Source organism: Motacilla alba, chromosome 2 (assembly GCF_015832195.1).
Source record: "Motacilla alba alba isolate MOTALB_02 chromosome 2, Motacilla_alba_V1.0_pri, whole genome shotgun sequence".
In the NCBI taxonomy this organism is placed as follows: Eukaryota; Metazoa; Chordata; class Aves; order Passeriformes; family Motacillidae; genus Motacilla; species Motacilla alba.
The window spans coordinates 37,041,032-37,060,305 of NC_052017.1; the positions used below are offsets into that span (position 1 = coordinate 37,041,032).

General features: G+C 35.6%; 1 protein-coding gene across 6 annotated transcripts in view; it reads right to left on the minus strand.

The window, feature by feature from the left end:
• ZNF385D (zinc finger protein 385D) overlaps positions 1–19,274 on the minus strand; it is a 415,154-nt gene that overhangs the window by 18,743 nt on the left and 377,137 nt on the right. The window lies entirely within an intron of this gene.

Genomic DNA, 19,274 nt, shown 5'->3' on the forward strand with positions numbered 1-19,274 from the left:
TTGTATAGATTTTTCCTCAGCCAGGCAGAAGAAGATCACCTTTCACCAGCTATGAGTGAAAGGGTCCCCATGCAAGGAGCTGCTGGCTGAAATTACTCTCACAGTTTAATTAATGGGTACTCTGTAGTGAAAATTTGATTTGAAATTGGAACAAAGTATTTGCTTAAGAGGTGGAGCTCACACACAAATGCAAAGAGGATTTTTGCATGCTTGAGACTATGCTGACAAACTACCACCAGTTTTACATCTGCATGCACCTCCATATTCATGTCCCAACTTTTAAGTAAAAGTAAATATAATAAAACATATACTTGCAGCTAATCTTAGTACATGAGTAGAAATTGAGCATCAGTTGAGTTTATTACCAGCAAAAAACAAAGAACTGGAAAAACTGAAAAAGCTAAAAACCCAGCAAGGAAAAAGGCTTTGCATAACATCCTACAGTAAAATGAATTTGCCTTGAATGTCTCTTTCTGGAGGCCAACACGTGCACAGCAGTCCCCATCTGTGTTATCATCCTCTCTGTTCCTCCAAAGCAGGTCAGCTGCGCATGAACTGCCTGTTGCTCCTTGGCTTGTACTGAATGCCAGACTGCCCAGGGATATCTGGGTGATTCAGCTTCATCCAGAAGTCATCCAGAGACAGCTACAGCAGTGGGAAGGGATGATTGCATTCCTGTGTCCAGGAACATCCTCGGCACCATGTGAATCACTAGCACAGACAGAAGTCCAAAATGTTTAAAAATAGGGCCTGCATCAGTGCCAAGGTCCAGGTGGCATGAGTTATACCCAGTCAGTACTGGAGACACTATTTGCCCAGGGAGAATTCAGGGAGCAACTTTTCTCTGTGTCACTAACAGCAATGGCTTCAAAGTATTACCTTACTACCCAAAAACTCATTAGAGCTTGAAGTCACACCATATACCTGGGAGAAGATATTGCTCTTACCAAGGTCAGTAAGTAACTATGATTTAGTTTCTGACTGCTGCTCCTGCTGCCCCACACACCCACCATGCAGACATGGGGAAGGAAGCAGCAGACAAGCTGTTCTCTTTAACTTTGCACTGTCAACTGTAGTGATGGAAGTGAGCTTTGAAAGAGGCTCTCCTAAACCCCCCTTCTCTTTGACAGAGACAGAGAAGGCACAGTCAAGGCTATACACTGCTGGAAACTGAGAAGTATTTTTCACAAATGAAGTAGGTTGGCAAAGCTTATTTAAAACTTGATATCAAAAACAATTTTCAGTGGAATCTCTCCCCAGCAATCTGCCACCAAAAACAAAGAAGCATGGAGAAGTATTAATCACCAGCAGAAGAAGAGAAAATACATTGCTTTCATTAATCAAATGGAACAAGGAAAGAATAAGTGAGCTGCACTGCAGATTGCAAAGGATTGCTCCCCATTTTAAGCAGGTAGTTGATTTTTTTTGCATTTTAAGCAAGTTGAATGTCCTCTTTAAAAGCTCCATCTAAATGCTAAGTTTCAAGACAGATTTATAGTCATAGAATCCCTAGAACTGAATTAAACTAACTAGAATATAACTCAGAATTTCTAAAAGGTCTGACTTTTGGCTGCTCTTGTAAGTGTAATACCTCGTGGCATTCCCCTGTCTTGAATCCAGGAATAAATAAAGCTATTTCCTTTACAGCAGCTTACTTCCTTTACTGGAAAGCAGTGAACTAGTAAATCTGATTTTGGCAATAACTGAAGTTGTGTCTAACACAGGAATTGTCACTTGTGGTACCAGCATCACAATTATGTAACTTTTCTCAGTGGAGAGAAGGTAGGGAGAGCAGTGAGGAGAAATTCTTTCAGACATCTGTCCTGTAGCGCATCAGAAATGGAGCCTGTAGGGGATGTGTTCCAGGGACTGATCAGCAATGACTTTCGTTACAAAACACCTGCTCTTCCTTAAGTAGCTGAGATACCAAATGCCAACATTTGGAAGAACAGATTTCACAAGGAATTGAGGAGAGAGCAGTACAGGAGAGATGGTAGTATTATTGCCATTCTTTAATCTTAGGAGAAAATAATTGTTTTGATTTTCCTGCTATCCCATTTAGATTTTTATTAGTCTCCTTCAGTCTAATGTTTCTACAAGGAATTCTTTCCTTGACTGATCACATATGGTTGATTACATATTATGTAAATTGACAAGAGCACTCTTGCTCTAAGAGTAGCACCCAGTTGAGTGCCAGGGAAAAGAAAACCTTTTGCCATTTTCAGAGTCTCTGGAAGGATCTTTTACTATTCACAGCTACAGTTACTACAACCATCTATTTAACTTGTTCTTACATCTTCACCAGGGTCCATAGTCAAAATAAATGATTTTACTACTGTCTGCATGCCCTCTGGTTCTTCCCCTCTCCCACTCACCACAGATTGCTTCAGGGCTAGGACTGAAACAGAAGGTTTATGAAATGCCCTGTGTCATCATTACAGTTAAAAACACTGAATTATGTTTACAGAGGGTTTCACAGACAATATAGACCACAATTTCTAAATAACTCATTGTCATCACAGTTCTTGGTATAATTTACAGGTTTTGGGTTGCTTTTTCTTACTTTTTAATAAAACAATTATTTTGTGCAACATGAGACATCTATGTTGGCTCTCATGTGTCAGTCTTTCCTCTGCCTCCAGGCAGACTGCTACCAACTGAACTATTAGTCTAATTACATTAGCTGGCAGAAGATACATACTTAGTAAACCACAGTAAGGCTGGGTAAATGGTCCTGGGATAAGGCAAAGACCAACGGAAACCTGTCTACTTTGACAATTTAATGAGTTCCCTTTCATCAAATGTTGTCTTTGTCAGAAGGGATGGAATCAACCCTTTTAATCTCTTCCAGTAGTGGTCCCTGACACCAGCCACATATATCCAGCAGAGAGGTTACTAGTGCTTTCCTGTTTGGGGTGTTTATCTAGTCAATATGATAATTTTATCAGACAAGTTCTCCACAGAAGAAAAATGCAAGAAGTGATGTTTTCCTAGCCCAAAGCTGTTCTCATGAATTATAGAAAACCTTCTGCACACAAGAGAACGGTAAAAATCAAAAAGTATTTCCTTGTGGCACCATTCATAGATATCACTCCTACTTTCAAAGCTTACAGAATCAAATATATTATTTGATTTAACCAATTACACACAAAACCATGATGGGTTGGTATTTTAGCAGCAGAATAGGCTTTAAAGGAAATGACTCCTCTCAGTTTGCAGTGACAGTAGAAGAGAGTAGCTGCATATTAATGGAAATTAGTATCAAAATGGCAGCACAAGACTAGCTATAGCAAATATTTGAAGGTTCTAGATGAGGTATCTAATTCTTGCTCTACTTTGGCCTTTTCTTATATATCCTTTTGTAAGGCTGAATGCCTATGTTATCTGGAAAACTAGAAGTGATATAAATTAATACTTATAATGATGTAGTTAATTTTTCAGAAGGTTTGGTCCAATATTTGCAAAGACAGAAGTTGTCTCATGTTGAGTGAAGGTAACTACATTGTAAAAGTGTGGTTCTTAGGCAATTAGTCATAGGAAAGTGAGAGCTCCAATCTGTTCAGAACAAATGTCATGGAGGTATATTTGAAGAAAACAATCTTAAGCACCAGGAGCAGGACTGATAATAACTGCAAACTCTGCTAGTTCTGTTCAATTTTTTTTTTTCCCCAAGCAGGAAAGGGTATTAATGACCATAATTACAGCTTTGATTAATTTCTTTGGTAAACACAAATTGTCATTCTCTTCATGTGCTACCTTTTTCTTTGTATACAGTTCTTTCCCTAACAACATAATACTGTAGCAACAAAAAAGGTTTCAGTTTCCCTTCTAAACATGGCTGTAAATACTACAGCACTTACAAGATCATACCCCAGCTTCCTCTCTTAAATTTTTTTCCTTTCTTGTACATGATAGTCATTCAAACATCACTAGATCTGACACCATTCAGACCCAGCATTATCTGTTAGAAAAGAGAAAAAGAAAAAAGAAGTTCTCCTTATCACGGTAATACACTATTGTGCTAGTTCCTTATTTTTCATTGTCATATCTCTCTCCCGTATACACTATAATGGAGAAAAATGTATGAATAAGAGTCCACAAAAGCACTAATACAAGCCCAAATATTTGAAAATTGCCCTCATTTGTAGCTATTTTATGAATAACTGTATGTTTTTTTCATATTCATGTTTACACAGTGTCTAGGTGAATAGGTGCAATCTGTCTGCCTCAACAGCCTTTAGACATATAAATATTTGTTAATGAGCATGTAAATTTGAAGGATTACACAACTGCAGCAATCATCACTCCACAGCCACACCTTCACTCAGTTTAGCATTGTGACTTTTCTTTAAAACCCACTTTTCCTTCATAAAAATTAGTATTTTTAGCATTTCTATTATGACATCGGGTCTTATGTCAAGAAATCTAGTCCAAAGCCCTACTGAAGAGCAGAATACACAGAGAATGGGGAAAAATATTAGCAACTGGATAATACAATTAAAAACAATAACCCAGAATAATTCTGTGTAAAGTCAGAGAGATTACCAGAGGGATGGTGGTTTTTTTATGATGTAGAGTGCATTTTACCATTTCTTGCTTACTCCTACTTAGTATGTAGCAAACCATTAAAAAAGAAATGCAGTAAGTTTTTAAAATTACAAATAGATTTTCTTGGGATCCCTTTGCATCACACAGCATTTTTAAAACATTAGCAGAGGTTATGAAAGGTAACAGCACTGCTTTTCTGAAGCAAAAATTGAAATATGCCAGTCTCTGAAATTTCAATACACACTATAAAATGAAGGTTTCAACCTTTGGGGCAACTCCAGTGTTTTAATTTATGAAAGAACTTGGCCAACACTTGCACAAATTTCCTTACATAATGCTTCTGCATTAGTCATTTGGCAGGCAGGTAGGGAGCTTACTTACTTCTCCTCCAGAAAACCTGCATCATTTGTGATTTTGTAAGCCAATTGATTACACTGGCAATTGACCTACAGCCTTAGGAGATATTGGAAGAAATGCTTAGATATAGCTATATCATCTATATCTATATAAGATATATATATATCTATATAAGATATATATATATATATATATATAAATAAGTAAAGATGTATATATATTTTTTTTTTTTTTTTGTGAGTGAAAGACTGCGAGTTGATCAGAAAATACTGGTTCCTCCCTCTCAAAGCCTCTGAGCTGTAGACCAAGTGAATCTATAGATCAACAGAATTAAAACAAAAACTTTATCAGTAATTAAAAAAATTAAAGGGATTTGAGACATTTGGCTTAAAAATAATTCTTCCATTAGTTTTGCTGGAAAGCTACTTTACTGTGCTTCCCAAGTCTGTTTGCTGTACAGCACACAGATATCTGATACCCTGCATGTCCAGGTAATAGTGAAACCAAGGTTTTTAAAGGCTGTGCATTGTTCACAAACATATAGAACAGAAAACACCTCTACCTGTCAATCCCATGGCAGGAAATAACTCTGGACAACCATTTTAATATTCACTACTCCTAAAATGAATTGTAGTGACAAAATAGATGAAAATCAGGGTAGACAAGATAACTCGTTCAGCGAGGAAAGTGTGTTTTGTATCATCAATAAAATTCTGCAGGAATAGAAATTCAGTCATAAACATCACAACTCAGAGGTGACAGGCAGTGCTCCAAAACTATGCTTTTATAAACTTGTTCTTATGGCTTTCAGATATTTTTAATAAGAAATTCAAGTGAAAATTTGGCAGGTAAACAATGTGGCAATCTAGACACAATTCTCATCAAAAAGACCCCAAATCCCTTCACTCCTATCCTTAGCTTACACGTGTTTGTAAAGTAAGGTGGAGATTATATTTCAACACTTCAAATGCTACAGCATGCAGCAGAAGATGCAGTTTTGAGATGTTATGAGAATTCTCAGAAATACAGTACAAAGATGAGATTTCCCCATTTTACATGCTAGGCTAAAATGTCAGTGAGGAAGAGTAGAGCTGCCATTAGCTATGAGAGCAAAGCCATCAGTCCTTTTTAATATAAGTAGACCTCAAAAGTAAAAAAAAAATACTTAATATAGCCTAAAAAGGTGAAGGCCTAAGGGACAGTTATAAGTTGCTAACCACCTATAGCACTTGCACAGGCAGCTTGACACTAAGTAAGGGTAGAAAAGTCAAAATGGAACCATTAAAACAAATAACCACCTTTGGTTACCTTTCCTTCTATCTGAAATTTTAGTATTTATTGTCTTAAGGAAAATAAATTCTAGGGGTTGGGGTTTTTTTACCCCAAACACTTTTTATTTATTTTTTGTGCACTTTTATGCCTTGTCTGACTACTTTTCTACTTATGGAAAACCCAATAAATGTCCTCATATAATAAGTGAGCAAGAAACCACTTAAAGTTCACTTACTGTCCATTTCAATAGGCAATCCTCTCCATTGTCTTCATTAGGCTGTAACCTCTTATACTTCATTAACAACAGAACTCAGTGATACCAGAAAAGATGATCTGGACTAAAATGCCTCCTCTAGTCTGTACTCTTTCACAAACTAAGTTCACAGCCCACAATAATCGACATTCCAGCCAACAATATGTAAGATTGTCACTGTACACGGAATTTCTTCTAACATGCTGTCCTAGATGGAATCTCAGAGAACACGCTCAGCCTTGAGAAAATTGTGAGTACTGATTTCAGCCTTTCAACTTCTGCTATTAAACAGTTTGCATCAGTTAACATTTCCAGCTTCACTGCAAGATTTTGAATGGAACTTTTCTCTCTGAAGAAAGAGTCATAGCTTTAAATCATTCAGTGCATGGACTTGAGGGCTACCAAGAAGATTTTTCTAAGATGTTAATTTCAACTTTGTCAGCTGATCAATGATCTCTCTGCAGACTTAAGTTTTTCACTAATTTCACAAAAATAAATATTATTGGACTGGAAAGCATCCATGTTGTGTAACATCTTTCTTTTTGTGACTTCAGGCTGTAACAGCTGTTTCAAATGTCAGCAGATAGGGCGGAATTAAAAAGAATACACAACGTGGACAGGGGAATTGCAGATCTAACCTATCTGTGCCTAATGCCAAGAAATTTGCAGATGGATAGCTGTTTATCAATTTTTTATCTAAATTTATTAATACTTTTAATCAGTCTAAATATGCAGCTGCCACAGTGCCAAATAACATGAGTTTGATAAACCAATCCTCTGCTCTACAGGGATACTGAAAAAATGTCACATAACAATTGACATCCCAAGAAGAGCAAGTTTTAGCAAAATATTTGGGTAATTGGTGTTTTTAAAAAATATCTTTCAAATTCATTTTCTATGCTATGCAGAGGAGACCCATATTTGTCTCAAAGACATAGTTTAAAAACAACAGGACCCAGGCTTCTCATTTAATTGCATAGGTGAAAGTCTTTTTTGAGCTGATTACACCATACCTCTGGCAGCCAAGTTATCCTCTGAATTGCATTTCATGACCTAAGCCATTCCTTTATTGTAATTGCTAAAACTAGACAAGCATTTTTTTATGATCTCACTTTTGCTCACGTAGCACGATATTTTGCTGCAGTGATTCTGCTAAGTTTGCCACTGGTTGCACTGGTCTAAGACATGAAATAATCAATTTTTCTCCAAAGTATCACCAGGAGTGCTTGCACTCCCCAATCACTTCAGGCTGTGTTTGCAGTACAGAGTTCTGGTTACTCTGCTATGTTGTTCAAATGCAGGTTAGGGCCACGAAAGAGAACTTTCCTGTAAGCAGCACCAAAAAATGGAAGAAGATAAATTGTTCTTACAATGGCAGATCTATGAAAAAGTCTCAAAAAACGGAATTTTGCCATAGATCCCTTCCATAGAAATAGTGTATTTTTATCTTTTCATATAGTTTTGTATGTCAGATTATAATTACTGGAACTAACCAGCTGAATTTAAGAGAGTATAACAATACCCTTAGGCCTAAATTGAGACTAGCCTTTTCTTAAATATAATTTCTCATAGCTGTTAGCATACTCCATGTAGTTCTTTATGTGTGGAGTTTTTCTCCAAAACAAATACTTCAACAATGTTATTTTCTAAAAAAAGAAAATAAATAGTGCCAGTATCCAGACAATAAAAAACGCATGATGGACAGGAACAAATGGTAAATAATTTTTTTGCTGTTTTAAGCTTTCAAGAGGTAATTGCAAAAGATATAGTAAATCTCATGAGTTTGGAAATTATGAAAAATATCTCAGTAATGCTCTTATAAACTGGAAACATATTTAGCTCAGAAGTTTATCTACTGAGCCTTCAAAAAAATTTCATTACTCTTGTCTAGATGTACACTGCTTCTTTCCCCTTTGAACTTTAAAGCCTTTAATGTTTTATTCCTTTCAGATTCTCTTATTTTTCTCCAGTTCAATGGCTCAGTCTGCTGCTTTATGACCAAAGTCTCGCACTGCACTGGCTTCTATCATCAGTATCAGCAGCTGCTGTTAAATCACCTGTCAAATTTGCAAAATTCTCACTCAATTTACCCTGAATTCCAGACTTGCACTTTTTTGTCCATGTGTCTGTTCATGCTGTTTACACAAGGGTTCTGTTGGGACCAGTGGCCAACCAGCTTGAGCTTCATGCACAGACGATGCTGTAAAACCAACTGCCTCTCCACTAGGAAAAAGGGAACAGAAGAAAATTCTAGGATGATGTTTTATGTACTGGGCTGCATAAACCACTGATTCATGTATGAAGTAGACACCTTTGTATTGGGAATATCGAATTGGAAAGCCAAAAGTTTAACTTATTGTGCAGATATCTTACAAATTCATTCATTACTGTGAAATATACTTATCTGTCTTAGAAATAATTTTATCACTTTTCACACGTGGAACACAAGTTGGCTTGCATGAGCACTATGCTAATTCCAATGAAAGAATCTTTCAATACTGTAGATCAGATAATGATAATAAAATCTTGCAAATCGTGCTTACATAATTTCAGCCAAAAATGATGGGTTTTAATGCAACATCTACTCCAGACCAGAAAGTCTTGAGAGTGAAAGACATATCCTGGAAAGAATTTTCATCAGTTATGGTAGCTATACATGAGCTCTATTACATATTTGGAACAGACCTCTACAATAATAGAATTATAGGAATACAAGGGATGCTTTGGGTCAGAGATTTTTCACCTACATGATAAAAAAAGAAGAGTTGTGTAATCACTCTTAAATCACATAAACAAGTATGTTCTTCTTGGGTACCACTGCTCTAAGAGGTGACTGAAAGCTGAAAATACTTCATCATTTTCTCAGTTTTTTCTCCCTCTCCCTTGAAACATGACTGGACTGAAATCCAGATCTGCCAGACCAAATAAATTCTATGAAATTCAAGGTGAAAAGCCTCAGGTTTGGTTTGAAATTACTGCTATGAGTTCTGAACATAAATCTTTCAGAATAGTTCACAGAAAAATTGATTAGCTACAAATTCACTTTGGTAAATCCCTGTGACAGAGCTCTATTGGTCCTTAGCATCAAGCCATTTATTTTAAGAGTGCCCACTCCAGCTGCATGATCTAGGATGCTGCATTATGTTTATACACAGTTAAGCATAGACGTGCATGCCCACACACCTTAATGTTTTAATATTACAGAAAAAATTTTACTGCCTCCTCACTGCGGTTTGTTCTGCAGGAAAGACAGTTTTGAACAACTGAGAGTGATTTTCACCTCCACTTTTAACATTTTGAATATGTACTGTGTTGATGCTAAACCCTCTGTAAAAAAAAAAAAACAAAAACAAACAACATGATAGCAAAGCATCTCCATTTGTAAATCTGTCTGTCAAGGTAACAGCTCACTGCCTAGTCTGTGAAATATTAAATTGTTTACCTGCATGAAGAAAATACCATTTGTTGTTATTTTAAATAACTGTATTTTTGTCTTGTTTTATATTAATGGATTCGCTTGCCAGTTTTCCTCTTTAATTCACTGTTTTACTTTAAGCGCTCTTATCCACATGCATGACAGCAAGAATTAACTCTTTTATATTTGAATACCTGTAATCTGCTAACCACATTTGGGAAAAAGGTTCAAACTGCCATAATAGCAGGAGTAGTAATACCCATAACATTTATTTCCTGACTTTTTTAGAATGAAGTAATGATTACGATATTGCAACTGTGAACAAATCTAACATGGGTATAGTGCAGTTTGCAATACCAGCCTCTTTCTGTACCAGCTGTTGAACAAAGTGGTTCCATTGTTTCTTTTCTTCCCAGTGCTCCAGCAGGGGTGAGTCACTTCAGCTCTTGATGACAGAGGGATCTCCCAGGTCATTTTAAGGGAGACATGCTCTCCAGACTTTGTGGACTTCAAGTTTCTTGACAAAATTGCATCAAACCTACTTTCTATCAGGTTTCCTTTTTCTTATGGTTGTTGGGAGTTGGTGGCCAATAGGGGGGTTTCTCATGATTGAAGCGCAAAATCTGGGTTCTATGATTGTATAAAATCTCAAGAAACACATCTAAAGCTAAGTAAAGACAGCCTTTTTATTCAAAGACTTCCCTTGCATGTATGCATGATACCATCAGAAGTATTAAAATACTGATACTTCACATGCATATATGTTTGAAGCATCATTGAAAAAGAAATCATTTTTCCAACAGGATTAGATCTTCATTCACACAACTTAGTCTGTATTACCAAGCTTGTTTACATGCCTTGTTTACATGTAGGATTTATGCTGCGCCCTGAGAATATTTAGAAAATGTGGAAGTAGGTGTGTTGTGAGGAATGCCGAGGAAAAAATCTGGAAGGCTATTTAAGGGAAACAGGCTTTATGGAGAGATTTTAAGAGGCAAAGGATATGAAGGTTATCTAGCACATAGGAAGACATAGCTGTGTCAAGAATAGAAGTTATATAAAAAAGCTGACACCAAAATGGCATGGAACAAGACAAAGGAATTTCCCCGAAAGCAATCTTCACAGAGCCTAGGGCTGCAAGAATTCAACAGGCAAGAAAATAAAGACTGAAGAGCAATTTTCTGTTTTGATAGAAAGCTTTTGATCACAGACTTTAAAAAGACATACATTTGTATGACAGGAGATATGTCATTTGTATGACATTGCATCACATGTATATCTTCACTGCTCAGGGAAGGAATATCACAGAGTGGCAGAGTTAAAAATGCTGCTAATTACTGTGCCCACAGAAAAATGTAAAATACAGAAACTCCCCTTTGACAATTCATTAACAATGCCATTAAGAGAAAAAAATAAAAACCCTTCTCCAAACCCTTTATGTATGTTTGTATGTTTTAAACAGAAAAGTTATCTTAAATCAGACTTTCACTTCTGTTTTGATTATTTCTCAGACACAGTACTGACTATATCGTTGGATGATTCTATATCAACATGTATTTCATGTAATGCCAGAATGATTTGGCTGATCAAGAAGACATCAATGTCATTAACAACATTCACCTCTGAATATACAGAATTTTTTCTTTAAATAACTTTCATGCCTCATATAAAGAAGTTCGAGGTATTTGATATTGAATATCAGGTACAGCATGATAATTTGATTTCCCAAAGGTAAGGTACATGTTTTTTTGAAAACTTAAACAGAAATATGCCACCATTTTGGAACACCTATTTTTTTTAAACTAAATTAAGCTCTTAGCTCATAATATAAATGACTTATAAAGAAAAAAAACAACAGGTGCTTCGAGAAATAATTGAACAAAACATTTTCTGCAAAATAACAAATGTTGTAAGGGGACTTTGAAATTAATCTCCCAAAGTTTAAAAAAAATTACAAATGGTTTAATGGTCTATAAATACGTTTCTCAGGTGTCTGAAGCTCGAATAAAAACCAGTCATTAATGGACCATTAAAAAAAAAAAGAAGTTCTTTGATGGTAGCAACACTGACAAAATTTTCCTTGAGATTGCACTTGTTCGTTACTGAATACATCAATGATTCTATCTAAGCAACAAATTTGGCTTAATCACCAGCTCTTCTCTCATGCATTGATTTTACTTTGTTTAGAAAAGTGAAAAATTTACTCCTTTGTTACCTGAAAAACAACCTAGAGGACTTACTGACACAGATCTAATGCAGCAAAATAGAGAATTTTGCTCCCTGATGAGTAAAACAAAAAAATAAATTTAAGGTTTTGCAGTGAGATCCAAAATATTTAAATAGCATCTTAATTGCAAAAAACTGCAAAGATGAAATTATGCACATAATTACAATTCCTAGTTATTTTAAGAAGTGAAAGCTGCTGACAAATTTTGTTAATTTACTCATTCAGATAGAATTTGGCAATCTAGAGAAATGCCTATTCCTTTATTTAAGCTAGTCCATTTTGAAATTAGGTGAAAATCAAATCTACTTAACTACCAAGTGCACAGGGAATTTACCAAAGCAAGGATTATCAAAATACTGCAAAAGTATTTTAGTGAATGCAAAGAACATACTTTGCGTATGACTCTTAGTATCATTCTGATAAGGATATTCATGTGGTCTTTTAATTTAGCAAATAAATAATGTTTACCTTGGAAAAGGAAAGATTAAGAGTTATCCCAAAGTGACTAGAACACCCCCAAAGTATTCCAGTTAAAATTTACTAATATAGGACTGTATATTGCACATGATCTTTCATAGTTTTTTCTTGTCCCATTGGATGATTTTTGTCACACTTATGGGTAGATGTCACCAAACCCTTAAAAAGAAAGTAGAAAGCCAGAAAAAATGCACAAGAAATTTTCAAACAAGTCTTACTATTAATGTAAAGCAGGGTTTGGTTTGGGGGTTTGTTCCTGCCCCTTGGAAGCAGATATTCCAGTATCCTTTGTAAGAGTGTTGTCCAACTGAAATCTTTAGCCCTTATCATGCATGGAGCTCCAGATGCCCTCTCCACTTTGACTTTAATGGATAACAGATGTCAAGTTGTTCTATGTAGACTGCAAGTCTTAAGACAATGACCATGCTTCTCCTACAAATCCTATGAGGGGATTTCATGGATCACTCGAGAGCACTATAAATAATGACTTGCACATGTTGAAGCACTTCCTATTGAATATATTCTAAAGTCCTGTGAAAAGTAGTATTTTCAGTCCAATACATTTACGTAAATCATACTTTGAGGTTCATTATGGTCTTACAAACATCTGGACAAGAGAACATAAACTAATCAACATTAAAGAGATTTAGAGCACACTACTAATAAAGAACATGCCTAATATATACTTGGAGTGCACGCTTTAATTGCAGACAATGGGATTTGATGAGGATAGCATCTTTTCTTTTATACCAGAAGGATTTACCAGTTACTTTCATCTCCTGGCAAAACAATTTTAACTTCAGAAGCAGCTAACAACATTTCATTTCTGTCTGTATTCCTGCTTGCATGAAGTGACCAAGCTAACTCTGACATTAAAATGCCACTCTCATCTAGACTCAGCACTGTGTGTGTGATGTTACTTTGCCCACATTGTCCGCACATGGGTATTTCAATCACTCACAGTGATGCAAAGACATTAATTAAGCCAGGGCACTTTTGACAGAGAGAGTAGTCAGATATTACACTGAACTGCAAGAAATGTCAGTGGGTCTTAAAAACCAAATTGGCTCAGTTTTAAATAAAAAATGCATTTAACTCCTAGATATGTGTTACAATCTGGCTTGCTGGGCCCAGACTTTTGATGGTGCACATAGGAATCAAAATGTTAATCTGGCCTGCCTAATGTAGCCATAATCTCAGCCTGGAAGTGTTTGATTGAACATGGTACTTTCCAGCAATCAATCATGACCAAGGAAGCTGGAACTCAGAGGGTATAAGACGGTTGAAATATGTAAGTCTTACATGCTAATGTAAGTGATGGAAATATAAACCAAAATAAACTGATGTAACAACAAAGACTTCCATGAATCAAAGTAATTTCTTATTAAAAATACACTTCTGAAAAATATGTCAGTTTTCAACTGAAGCCTGTGGAATGGAGTATTTCTTTTTATTACCTGTCCATAAGTTACTTGTTCCTATAATACAAATAATATTGCAGAACTGTTCCTGACATTTTAAAACAAAGCACCATCTCTTCTGTGTAAAGAAACCACAGTATCTTTCCTAGACTAAAATGAGACCATCTCAACAAGCATATCAAATGCAAACTGTATTTTAAACTTTCTGAGCTAACCTGGGTTGCCTGAAAGATTTACATGGTTCTAATTCTGATTATCTCATATTCCCAGTGGAAGGTGTATCGCAGCTGGAGGATCAGACTGGAATTTAGATTCCCTGAATTTTTTTTCATGAGATCATTAAATGTTTGGAGTCTGAGATGAGAAATAATAATACAAACAGATAATAAGAAGGTTAAAAATATAAATTTTTAATGGAAAAAATATTGTTCATTTTTTTTAATTTTGCTTTAAGGAAGGATCACGCTGAGCATATTACAAGTATATAACTAAATTAAAATAAAACCAATTATGAAATAAAATAAGAATTTTCTCTGTACATCTGTATATAGATAATTAAATCCTGTATCAGCACTTTCAAGAGTCTGAAATAATAGGAGAAGCAACCTGAACAAATGTTTTACCTCATTTCTGTTATTAGATGATTTTATGGAAGACTTGGCATTAATTCCCATGAACTTTTCTCTGTGCAGTCACCTATCATTTTGTCAAACCTATTATATTATTTCCTTCCCAAAATCAAAAAAAAACTGCTTTAAGTTGAGATAGACTTCAGACATCTCTGGGGAAGACATATTTTTATGAATTCTAATTTGCTAGATGCACACTGCTCAGCTGCACACAGGCAACACGTCCTATTGCTTACAAAATTAGAACAACTGAGATATATGCTTCTCCTTCATTTTACACATGGTAAAGATTTACTTTATGTATGTGAAATTTGCTCTTTACCCAAACTGGGCAAATGAAAGGTAATGTCAATATTGATGTAGTTCAAAGAGGGAGGGATCATAGCGGGCAGCACATAAACCTTTCCTTGACAAATTCCAACAGAATTTCCTGTTCTCTGGTGTCTGGCTGAACTACTTAGGAGTTAGCTTGCTATGGCAAACGAATCCATTGGCAGTTTAAACAATTTGGCCATTACCATAAAAATGAATCCTTTTTTTGGATGTTGTCTATAAGAAACATACAAATGCTTACAGCAGGTAGCAGGTCTGCCGTGCAGCAGTAATTTCTCAGTGCATTTTTTTAAATGGAGAAGAGACAGCACTATCCAACAGATCCTGTTTGACAGGAGAGAGGCCTAATGAACATCTCTTAAATAGTAATTAAATTTTCTTTTTCTTTTTGTCTTTGATACCCACAACTTGACATTTATAATTCTTCAAAGCCATCCCTTATTTTCTTATCCAGATCATCCTACAAAAAATGACATTTTAAACATTTTTTGTCTGCTAAATCATTGGGGTTTTGGAGACACTTGTACAATTGCTTCACTGCTGGCAACTTGTTATTAATATGCAGTGTGATTAAAAATTACTGTGTAGCTGAAACATATTTACTCCCTCCCCAATCTCAAAATCATTTGATTGTTTAGAAAGCACTGAACAAGTACAGCAAAGTCACTTTCTGATGGTTATTTGTGTCTTCCTTGAGTCTGGTTATTTAATAAATTTTTAGTTTTTGATTAAAACTTGAATAAAATTATGTGTTTAGCAAAACTTTACACTGAGCAACATCATGGATAGCTAATGTTTTCTCTTTAATGTAGGGATTTATTTGAAATGTCAGAAGACACTCAGAAAAATGTGTATAAAATAAGAGAAAACAGAAAATTACCTTTGCCCAGTAGATATTAAAAGACTCAAGGATACAAATGTGCAAGAGTACAAAGTTGATGAAAAAGTTTTGCAATAAGAACCGAAATAAAAATGGAATTTTAAATACTTTGATTGCAGTGTACAACTGTGTTTCCAAATACTCTTCCTGGAACTCAGGAACTAAGAGCTGGGCTGTTCTACACATTCAAATTAGATAAATTTTAAAATTAAAAGTCCCATGGCTCATATGACCCTCACAAGAAGCAACAAATATAGCGACTCTAAAATAAACGGAAGTGGGTTCTGAGAAAACTTGTAAGATAATTGCAAGAAAGTTTTCAGAGGAAGGATAGTCCTGTAATTTAAGCATTTTGTTGGTTTTCCAGACAAGATAAAGACCATTACATTAACAGAGCCCCTCTAATAAATTTCAAAACCAGACATTTTTCCTGCACTTTTGATCATCTCACCCAATTCTCTGTCTGCTTATCTCTCTCACCCAGACCTGTATATACCATTTGAACCTCTTCACATCTCCAAAGAGCAATGGCTTGCCAAAATAATCCCCAAAGAACCACAGCCAGACATATCTAAGTCCATTCTTTCAAATGTGAAATAATGCAATTTCTCCACAAAAATACCCAGTCTAAAATGCAGGAAAGTCAACAATAATGCATAAAAAAAAAATCCTTGCATCACAACTGTGGTATAAACAGGAATTTCATACCACTTTAAAGGAATCTGTGGTCCACCTAGGTCAATGTTCTGTCTTCAGCAGTAGCTTTCAGCTTGAAAGCAAAACCAAATAAAAAGACCAAATCAAAACTAAACAAAAAATCTATAACCATCAACATTTTGGAATGGAGATCATTATATTGTGCCTAGAAGCTGGTTTATGTTCAAAGCTGTCCAAAAGGAGAGAGCTTCTGCTTCAAAACTAGCTAAATTGTTAGATAGTAATTTTTAACACATCAGATGTGTACTTTTTAAACCTCTTTCAAACATGTCTTAGGTCTAGCCCCACCATTTTTAACTCAGTCCCCTGAGGTACAACCAGTTCTATAAAGAAAAATATTTGCCTGCATAAATATTTAAAAACATTGCTCAAATAAAACAAAAATCCCCAGCATACTAAACTCAAAATTGTAGCTTTAAACTAATCAGAGCCAGACAGAAATTTTTTTAGTCTTTAACACAGTATTTTTATTTGGATCACAGAGAGAAAATAGAGCAAGTAATCCTATGTGACACCATCAGCAAGGCAACAAAATTCTATTAAGGAGGACAGCCTCCAGAAGCAGCATGGTTTTTAAACCAGTCTAATCCCACTGATAAATGAGGCATTGGCAGAGTGCTATAATGCCAGGATGCATAGGGAGCAATAGAGAACTTGCAAGGAGCAAGAAAAGGTGAGTATTGCCAGCTAACAGAAACAACAGTGACACTGTCTGGAATGGAAATATCTCTTTGTATGTCAAAATACTATCTAAAAACTAACCAACAATGAGAGACATTTTCCTTATATTACTGCTTATTCCCTTACATCTTATTTCAGCTATAGCTGTTAGTTCCATTGCACCCTAATGTAAAGGCATTTACCATCAACTCAGTAAAACTACTGGACTGTAAAGACTGAACAATAATGGAGTTACTGGGAGTCCCCCTCCCCTGATTCCAGAATAGATTTGTTCCTTGAGTTCCTGGCTCCATTTGCATTCCCTCATTTTACACCATGGATGATTCTGAGGAAATGGAGAGAACTGGAGTATAAAATGACACATCAATAGAGTCTGACCACTGAAACAATAATTCAGCTGCAGTTTGGGCAGGAAAGCAAGCACGTGACAAAAATCATAGCTTTTTCTGACAGACTTTAATTTGCTTGTTAAAGCTATTTGGTTAAATGATTTTCTGGTATTGCACATGCCAAGCTGGGGCTGCCTATTATCCATTTCCATCCCAAAATACTCAACCTGAGAGTCTGTTCAGGGGTACATGCTTAGAGTAAGCCTCACACATCCCAAAACCTCAGCCAAAACTGGTATGAGACCTCCACCTCTCCCTCCCTTTGAGAGCAGCAGCATAGGTCCCTAGACCCCATCCATGTTTCCTGAAGGAAATTAGCTACATAACTCAACACCATCTCCCACACACATCTGTTAAATATTCAGCCGTACCTGCATGAATTAGCAGTGCAGAGTGTATTTTCTATAAGCTTCTCACAACGGTTACTCTGTCCGACTGTGTGACCAGCCTAAACCCACTGAAAAATTATGATCATTTCAACCAGTCTTTAACTGCCACAGAAAGCAAAAATAATAAGATATTTATATACACACATATATAGAAAAAATTGCACAATTTCTGAGGATTTTTATCAACAGTTTTTTTCAGACCGTTTAAAGCAAAAATGAAAATAATGTAGATTTGTAGTTGAAATATTCTGCATGAAGTAATTTAGGAACGAAATCAAGCCATATTTATCACTATTTAAAATATTCTGATGGCACTAGATGACCAGGCATTACATTTTAACACTGATCATTTGGTATCTAGCCCTTTCACCACAACCCTGTCATGAGATTTGAAGTACCTTTATTTTCACCACCTAGAGCACCATAGAAACCTGAAAAATAACTTTGCCTAAACAGCTTTCTTAATTTGGTCTTGGTTTTGCCAGGCTTTCTGCATATGTGACTCCTCTGAACATGAGTCATTCTAGTTTGGCTTTTTGTGAACCTTTTAAATCTCTCTGTCTTTTTAAGGCCTCTGATTATACATGTGTTCAAAATTGCATACAGCTGTCCAAACACGAGCTTAAAAGTCCCTTGGAGCATTAAAATAATTTTTCCTGCACTGCACTCTATCCTCCTCTTTAACACTAACAGTGTTCTGTTTGCTTTTTTATCTTCACTTATGTGCAATACTGAGGTTGATTCCTTGATTGTTTACTGTCACATGCAGATATTACTCATCTGTGTTTGGCCGGATGCGCCTGCTGGTCCATGTCCTCGCTATTCTAAATCTACTGCTCCACTCTTTCACAATGACCTGCTTGAAGATATAGATTGAATTTTCCCACTAAAGTTTAAATGATTCTTTGAAATTAATTCTTCTGTATTAAGGCCTGACATAATTGACGTAAAACTTTTTTTAAAGGAAGTCTTTCTTTGATTTATAGGGTTGGCCATAACTACTGTTTCGTTTTATTTTGTTTTATTTCATTTTTGTTTTATTTGCATGTTACATCATGGTGCAAATCAAAAAGTTATTATTTTTGTGTACAACTAAGCTAACAACCATCTTACTAGAGCAGGTTTCCTCATGCTGCTAAAAATTATTTTAGGCTCTGTAAGTGACCTAACATTTGGGCAAACATAGATGCAATGAGCTCAATCAATCAATACTATGAGGGGTCAGAGAAAAAGTTGGTGTTTTTTTGCCGTTTATTTTGTTGTTTTTTTTCCAAAGAATAACTATT